The sequence below is a fragment of the Monodelphis domestica genome, chromosome 6 (assembly GCF_027887165.1).
Source record: "Monodelphis domestica isolate mMonDom1 chromosome 6, mMonDom1.pri, whole genome shotgun sequence".
Classification (NCBI taxonomy): Eukaryota; Metazoa; Chordata; class Mammalia; order Didelphimorphia; family Didelphidae; genus Monodelphis; species Monodelphis domestica.
This window is the reverse complement of record NC_077232.1, coordinates 267,523,490-267,532,881: the sequence shown is the minus strand read 5'-3', so window position 1 is coordinate 267,532,881 and position 9,392 is coordinate 267,523,490.

Below are 9,392 nucleotides of genomic sequence, written 5' to 3'. Positions count from 1 at the left end.
CCAGCCTTCTTACACCTTACTCCCCAAAATGTCCTCTTTGATCCAGTGATACTGACCTCCTAGTAGTTCCAAGAACAAGACATTCCATCTTTCAACTCTGGGCATCTTCTCTAATTGTCCTCTATCCTTGGACTGCTATCCTTCCTCTATTCAGTCAGTTGACCTCCCTGGTTTTCTTTAAGTCTTAACTAAAATTACATCTTTAACTAGAAGCCTTCCCCAGTCCCTCTTAATTTTAATCCTTCTTAGTTATCATGTATATAGCTTGCTTTATATATATATATATATATGCATATATATATATATGTATGTATGTATTTGTTTGTTTGCATCTTGTCCATTAGATTGAATATTTTTTTCAAGGTTTTAAAAAGAATTTATTTGTTTTTTGTTTGTTTTGAAATTTTTATTTAGTCAATTTAGAACATTTTCCCTTGGTTACAAGAATCATATTCTTTCCCTCCTCCTCCCCCGACCCCTACCCAGACTGAATACTTCGTAAGGGAAGGAACTGCTTTTGATTCTTTTTGTATTCCCATAGCTTAGCATAATGCCTAGTACATAATAGCAACTTAATAAATGTTGATTGACTGGCTACTGCCTTCTCACTTTGGAAGTTTCTTAGCACCAGCAGTCTTCTCCATCTTTTAAGTTTCCCTCATAACCTCTATTTTAAGAAAAGTATCCAGGCCGGTTGTCGCTATTCCTCCCCAGGATTGGCTCCTGACTCCCTGGACTTTTCCACTACACCATGATCTTTTCCTTTCTCTCTCTCCCTTAAAATATAAGCTCCTTGAGAACACGGTTTATCTTTCTATTGTATTTGTATATATGTTGTTGTTCAGTTATGACCCCATTTGGCATTTTCTTGACTAAGACACTGGAATGGTTTGCCATTTCCTTCTCCAACTCATTTTAAAGATAAGGAAACACAAGCAAGCAGGATTAAGTGATTTGCCCAGAGTCACACAATTAGTAAGTGTCTGAGGCCAGAATTGAACTCAGGAAAAGGAATCTTCCTATCCTATACCTGTACTCTATCAACTATGCCACTTAGCTACCTTGATCCTTCAAATTACTTACATATAACTATTTTAAGGTACCCAAAATATATAAAAAATTAACAAGACAAAAATCTATTTTCCAATAGATAATGGAAGTGGAGGGAGAAAAAAGAAGAAAAATTTTCTCAAAAAAAATTGCAAAGTATTAACCACATGAAAAAAATGCAAGTTCTATCATCAAATCTGGAACAAAGCCTCTCCATGACTAAAGAATCTTCCATCACATCAAATCTCTTGACCCATATCATTGCCAGAGGTTTAGGGAGACTTTTTAAAATTCAATTTTATTTTATTTACAAGTCTGCTTTCTCTCCCTCCCACATTTCTCTTCCCACATGAAGAAAGCAAGAAAAACAAAACCATTACAAACATGTTAAAGTCAAACAAGATAATATTTGCAAAACACATAGTACCTGGTACAGTAGATACTGTGTGTGTGTGTGTGTGTGTATAATATTATTATTCAAGGCAGCAATCCATCACTGCAGGATCTCCTTTTTGCCTCCAGGGAGTTGCAGCCCCAGTCTTGCTAGTCTCAAAAGCAACAGACCTTGTGTTAGGGTGTCCTATGACAGTCATGTGCCCACATGAAGTTTAGGCACTAATGTTAAAGCATAGGACAGAAACTTTCTCTGATAAGCAGTTAACAAAGTATGAGATAGTTTTATTGGGGAATGAAAACATAATGCTTAAAATATGTAACAACTTAAACCAAGCTACTTTGTTAACTGACTTACCAACACAAGGGGAATGATTACATGACTGTGACTACCATCCGGTAGTGCAGTTAGCAGAAAGACCTTGGGAGTTCACCATATATGAGGGAAAGTATAAGATACACCAGTGCATCTGTAGTTACTGAGTTTGATACTCTATGGTTTGCTTTACTACCCAAAAACCTTAGTGCCTAGGCTGCAGAATTAATTGCATTTAAAAAAAGCCTGTGACATTGCCAAAGACCAAAAAGCAAAAATATACACAGATTCTAAGTATGCTTTTGGCATTTATCATGCCATTGATTCCTTATTGCTTCAGCATGGTTTCCCAACATCATCTGGTAGAACAGTCACTAATGTAGAGATTATTTATGAATTTCTATAAGCTATACAACTTCCTAAAGAATTAGCAATAGTTCACTGTAAGGCCCATACACAAAACACTGATTTTGTAGCCAGAGGAAATCACAGAGCTGATGTTACAGCTAGATTTGCTGCAGAGCAGGGTCCAGAATTCATATTAAATCTCCCTGTCATAGAGGAAACAGATCTAGAAAAAGCTTATGCAGAGAAAGAGGTTCAGAAGTTGAGGCAGAATTTCAAATCCACACAGCAAAATGGTATCTGGATAGTATCAGTGAGAAAACTGATTCTCCCTAGATCATTTTTACACTCATATCTGTCAGGCCATACATGCCAAAGGTCATTTTGGGACACAGGATATCATAGATATGGTTAAGAGAACATGGGTTGCTCCTGGTATTACCAGCATTGGATCAAAAGTTTACTCAGCTTGTTCATTGTGCCAACAGTATAATCAACATTTATTCAAACAGAAAGCTTTTGGGGGACATCCTTTATCTCTCCACCATTTGAACATCTACAGATAGACTACATAAATATGGCCAAGGCAGGAAATTACAAATACTGTTTGGTGATTGTAGATCAACTAACTCAGTAGCCTGAAGTTTTTCCATTTAGCAAGGACACAGAAAGCTTTGTAGCAAAGATTCTATTGAGAGAGATCATACCAAGATTTGGTGTACCAGTGAGAATTGATTCTGATAGAGGGAGTCATTTTACAGACTCATTTTTAAATCAGATCTATGAAAACCTAGGGATCACGCCAAAGTTCCATGTTCCTTACCATCCTCAAAGCTCTGGACAGGTTGAGAGAATGAACAGGAAAGTGAAATCTATGATAGGGAAATTGTGTACAGAGATCCATCTGAAATTTCCAGAAACACTACCTTTAGCTTTATTCTACCAAAGAATTAGGCCTAGGGGGGACTTAAACATTTCATCTTATGAGATTCTCTATGTACATTCTCCTATGCAGGCAAAGATTTTCACACCAGCTTTTACATCTATGCGAGGGGGAGACATGAAAATTGCTCAGTATGTGAGGGAATTGAAACACAGGGTCAAAGAACTGCAAGAAATGGGGGCATTAGTACAAATGGGGCCATTAGATTTTACACTACACAAAATTCAACCAGGATATTTAGTATATATTAAAAACTTTAGCAAGACTAGTGCAACACAACCAGCTTAGGAGGGGTCTTTCCATGCTCTAATGGAAACATCTTCAGCAATCAAGGTACAGGAAAAGGCATTGTGGGTCTACTGTTCCCATGTGAAGAAGGTGACTACATGTCTGCAGGTGAAGAAGTTAATCAAGAATGAGGAGGCAAGGATCAAGGTAACAACTACACAGTGACAATGGTGACAACAGCGGTACAACAACAACAGCAATGACAACTCCATGAGGACAATGTCAATGACAAAGGGAAGAGGATAACAGAATGTCTATGGAAACTAACTATATGTATGCACTGACATACATAAAACACAATATATATAACAGCAAACAACATAGAACATTGAGAAGCAGATTAGAGCAAGAAGATAGAAGACTGAAGATATTGCTCTGCATATAAATGACAGATGGGCTTGTATAACACAAAGGTTTGTATATGGAATAGATTTGAGTAAGTACTCAGTTTAAAATGATCAGCAACATTTAGGACACACTTATAAAATGATTTGCAATACCACATAATGCAATAATTAAAATTCATGATAATCTAAATAAATGGGAGATGATTGACTTATAATAGAAGTATTACAATTAGTATGAACATTACAGGATAAGTTCTTATCTCAAAGGAAGATTTCATATATTCCTATGAGATAACAGTAAAGGAAATTGTATATCTTTAGTAAAACAAAATCTTTAAGGTTTTCTATACCTATTCAAGGGGATTTTATATCTTCCTAATAGATGATTCTAGAAGAATATGTATATGGTATATACATAGTGTAAAAATAGTGTAAAGAATATGTAAATAGCATGTACAAAGCATGTAAATACTATATAGATTTGTACATATCTATATATTTGTGCATAGTTAGGTTTCTTAAAAGATTCTTAGGTTTCTTAGCATTCCAGGTTAATTTTAAGTTTCATTATAAACATTTTTTGGTCTCTTGTATTAGCATAGTGTTTCAGCATAGTTTAAAGTTTGGTTTAAATTTTTTCTTCAATAGGATTTGTAAAATGCAGTTTGCATTAGTTTTGCATAGGCTTTGTTTTAGATAGGCTTTTGTTTTCTGTGACAGTATAGATTGCAAATTTGTTTTTCTTTTATTGTATTTTTGCAAATGTTTACATTTTGAATTTTTGTAATTGTACTGTTTAACTTGCATGTTTGCAAGTATTTTCCTTGATTTCTTTTCCTGTATATTGAAATTTTATTTTATTCTTAGCATAGCTTAGTTTAGCATAGGCCTAGCGTAGTGATAAAGCAAGATAAGCTTAAGAAAAAGACTGGTTTGGGGAGGGGGGGAATATTATGATAAGTTTAGGAATAAGATTAGTAGTTGCATGGTTTACTACAATCCAACTGGTAAGATTACTCTTACCAACAGGACCACAAGGGGGAATTATTAGGGGTGAAATAGATTTGGGGTTTTACTTAAGAGATTCTTAAGTTAGTGACAGGAGTGGGAATCTGTCTGGTTTTTACCAGATAGAAGTGGTTCTTGTGAGAGTTAGTACCCCATTAATATTTAGGGATCTTTCCTGCTAAGCTTTTACCTTTCTTTTAAATCCTTACAAACTTTAATAGAGGTTTTGTTTTCACCTGTTGCCTCCTATCCCTCCTTACTGTTATACAGGCTTCGCTCTTCCCAGCCTACAACAACTTAAAAAGTTTGGCCAGCTGTCCCTTTTTACCAACAAAGACACAGTTTCAAAATATCCACAACACTCTCCTTCCCACATGAAGAAAGCAATAAAAACAAAACCAATACAAACATGTTAAAGTCATACAAGATATTTGCAAAATGCACAGTACCTAGTACAGTAGGCACTATATAGCCTTTTCTCCTTATACTATAGTCACACAAAATATATTCCCACATTATCAGTGTCCAAAAAAAATTTGGTAGTCTGTGCTCTAAGTCCATCACCTCTCTATTTAAAAGGGGGAGAATATGTTTCATCATGAGTCATCTGGAATTGTGGTTGATCATGATTTGGTCATGTATATTGATCAAAGTTCCTATGTCTTTTGAAGTTGCTTGTTTTTGCAATATTATTGCTATTGTATGCATTGTTCTTTTTGTTTTCACTTTATTTCACACCAGTTCACAAAAGTCTTCCTAAATTTCTCTGAAAACATCCCGCTTTATCATTTATGTAGCATACCAGGCATGTTGGCATTTGGGAAGTATAATTGATGTATTGCATAGATATTCATTTATCAGATACATGGTCAGATCAGTTAATAATCATTGTATAGACAGTCCAAAGGGCAAGAAAATTCCTGAGCCACCACTAAGGCCTAGCTCTCACCTTATCAAACCACATTCCTTTGGCACATGTCAGGTTAATCTCCACCTCTTCGATCTCATCATTGTCAATTCAACCAATGTTAAAACCTATGTCATGTTACATATTCATTGATCACCTTCCAATCCACATTCCTGGAACTACCAATAAATACTGGGGAAAGAGTGCTGATCTCTCTCTTACTTCCTGGATCTTCAATGTTCTCTGTCCTAACCTCCTCTTTATCTTTCCTCAGGACACTGTCGCCCCCATGCTTCCTATCTAGGAGTTCTTACTCCCACGTGTTTTCTTATTTCTCATATTTTCCTTTAATTAAATATCCAAAGGAAAATATTAAGGAGAAAAGCGCCTCTCCCCATATCTTTTAACTTGTCTTTGAGTCATTATTATTCACCCATTTCCCTCAGGCTCCCTTCTCCTTCTCAAGTTATCACCCACAGGTAAATATTACATAACAATCGCTGGACAATCATTATAATTTAATTGACACGATAGTATTATATCACATCCATTTGGAATAACTTGTTCAACCTTTCCCTAATTGATGGGGACCCCCTCAGATTATTTTTCCTTTCCACCGCAAAATGAGGTACTATAGAAATTTTTGTTCTTGTGAATCCTTTCCCACGTTCTTTGAAATCTTTGGAGATTGTATTTCTTAGTCAAAGTACATGAATAGTTCAAAGATTTGGGGGCATAATTCCAAGTTACTTGCCAGAACAGCAGGACCAATTCACAGTTCTACTCACAATGTATTAAAGTGTTTATGTAAAGTACACCCAGTCCATAATTTGTCATTTTCCTTTTTTCTGATCTTTGCCAAATGATTAGTGTGAGGCAGAACCTTAGAGTTGTTTTAATCTGCATTTCTTTAATTATAGATGATTTAAAATATTTTTCATATGGCTACTTATAGAGTGGATTTCTTGCTTTGAAAACTGCACTTTCATTTTCTTTGATTATTTATCAATTGGGGAATAACTCTTATTCGCATAAATATAAATCAGTTCCCCATATAGCTTTGAAATAAAACTTCCTGCAAAGATTTGTACCAACTCCTTCTACACTCCTCCCCCATTTTATGCCTGTATTTATTGGAACTATTTATAGTGTTGGAAGAACTAAAAAACAATCTAGTACATATTATGTATAGACCAACATCTATTTTTAAAAATAAAATCTTGTCAAAAAGACTAATTATATATCCAAGAAATCATTCATTATGACTAATTGGACTTTATATCAGAGATAAAAAGATGATTTAACATTAGGAAAACAATCAGCATAATCATATTAAAAACCCCAAACATCTAAAACTACATGATGATTTTAATAGATTAAGTAAAAGCTTTCGACAAGGCTCATACTTCTTTTGTGCTAAAAAACAAACAAACAAACAAAAAAGACCTTTTTAAAGTATAAGAATAGGGGCTTCTTTTAAAAAATATTATAAAAAACATTGATCTGAAAACAAAAACTTTCATCAGAACTTTTTCCAATAAATAGAGGCATAAAATAGGATTCTCTCCCCGCTATTACTTTATTAGTTCTGGGAGGACTGGCAATAGTAATTAGACAGGAGAAAGAATCTAAAATCATAACAACATGTAAAGAGAAGATAAAAACTATTCCTTTTTGCTGATGATATGATGACTTCAAAAATCCTAGGGAATAAGCAAAGCTGCTAATTGAGACAATAACTTCAGCAAAGTTTGAGACTCCAAAATAAGTCTTCAAAATCAACTTTATTTCCACATAAAAATAACAAAACACAGAAACTGCTGGATAGTTCAGTGAATTGAGAGCCAGGCCTACAGATGGGAGGTCCTAGGTTTAAATCTGGACTCAGACACTTCCCAGCTGTCACTTAACCCCCATTGCCTAGCCTTTACCACTCTTCTGCCTTGGAACCAATACATGATATTGATTCTAAAGTGGGAGATAAGGGTTTAAAAAATAAATAAATAAACAAATACATAAATAAATGAATGGCTGAATGAATAAATAAATAAATAACAAAACACAAAAAGTAATAATAGGGAAATTCCATTCCAAATAATTTAGAAATACATAAAGTATCCTGGAATTAATCTTCCAAAGTACACAAAAGACTTTCATAGTTTATAGTTAAGGGATGTTACCTAGAAGAAGATCTAGCAAAGGAGACAGAAAGAGCAGTCAGATAGATAGGAGGAAAAGAGAAAGAGTGATGTCCCAAAAGCCTAGAGAGAAGAATATCAAGGAGAGATTGAAAAACAATGTCAAAGGTTGTAGGGAGGTCAAAAAGAATGAGGATAGAGAAAAGCCCATTCATTGGCTTAGATAGATAGATAGACAGACAGACAGACAGACAGACAGACAGACAGACAGATAGATGGATAGATAGATAGATAGATAGATAGATAGATAGATAGATAGATAGATAGATAGATAGATAGAAAGATAGAAAGATAGAAAGATAGATAGATAGGCATGTTGTAGGAAACCTCTTTTGAGGAATTTAGATACAAAAGGCAGAAGAGAAATAGGACCAGAGATTGAAAATCAAGTGAGATTTTTTTTGATAATACATGCCATATTTGTAGGAAATGAACCAGGAGACAAGGACAAATTGAAGGTTCTGAGGGGATTGAACCATCAAAGGAAAGAACCAAAGTGCCATAGTAAATGTCCTGGGTGAAAATATGTTGTGACATTATAGAGAAAGTCCAGAGAACGAGTGGAACTCGGAAAGGGATAAACATGCCTGGCTTAGTTATTCTTCAGACTTATCTAACCGAAAAGCTCAGTATAGTGAAAACAAATCCAAAAATTATGTCAATTTTACATCCTGTATTTTCTCTTATCCCTACCCTCATTCAAAGCTTACTTGTTCTTTTCGTTCTTATTCTTATTTTAGTTAGCTACCACTAGAGGGAGTCTGAGAATACAGTTTAGAAGAATCCAACAGGCTTTTCCACTTGTGCTGGATCTTCAAAGATTTTTCCTTCAATTTCCTTTTTATCTCCTTCCTAACTTTTTCTCTCTCTGGGTCACCACCACAACCTACTGACTTCCTGCAAACATTTAAGTAGTTGGATAAATATGTCCTCTGAAGGACTAAATGGACACCCAGTAAATGTTATAGATAACTGTAATGACTTGAGGGTTAGCTTTCAATTCATGATCTTCTTTATCTGATATACAAATACAACAACAATAAGGATCCATAAAGAAACTTAAGGAAAATATATTTCTAGATGTAAACCTGCTAAATATTTCATCTCCAAATTGAATGAAGAACTTTCAAAATAAACGCCCAGCATGGGAGATCAGAATTATATGAGAGAATTTGTTTTACTTCTGGAAGGTTCCTGCAATAGTCCAGGAGGACCTGCAAGAGGATGATACTAGGAATATTAGAGGAGAGAGGGGGCATTTATAAGACATGAAGGGAGAACTGACTGAATTTGGTGAGAGATTGAATATGGAGGCAGAATGAGAGAAAGGAGAGAGTCAAGGATAATACCTGAATTGGGAACTTGAGTAGCTAAAAGGATAGTCTGGCCTTCAACTGAATAAGAAAATGAAGAAGAGGGAAGGATTTGGAGAAAGGATAATGAGATTAGTTTCAGACATTGAGGTTAAGATGTCTATAATACATCTAATTCTAGATGTCCAATAGGTAGGTAGTTGGATGCAAGACTAAAGATCAGAAGAGCTGGAAATGTATCTAAGCATCATGTGCAGAGAAATAATAACTGAATCCACAGGAAT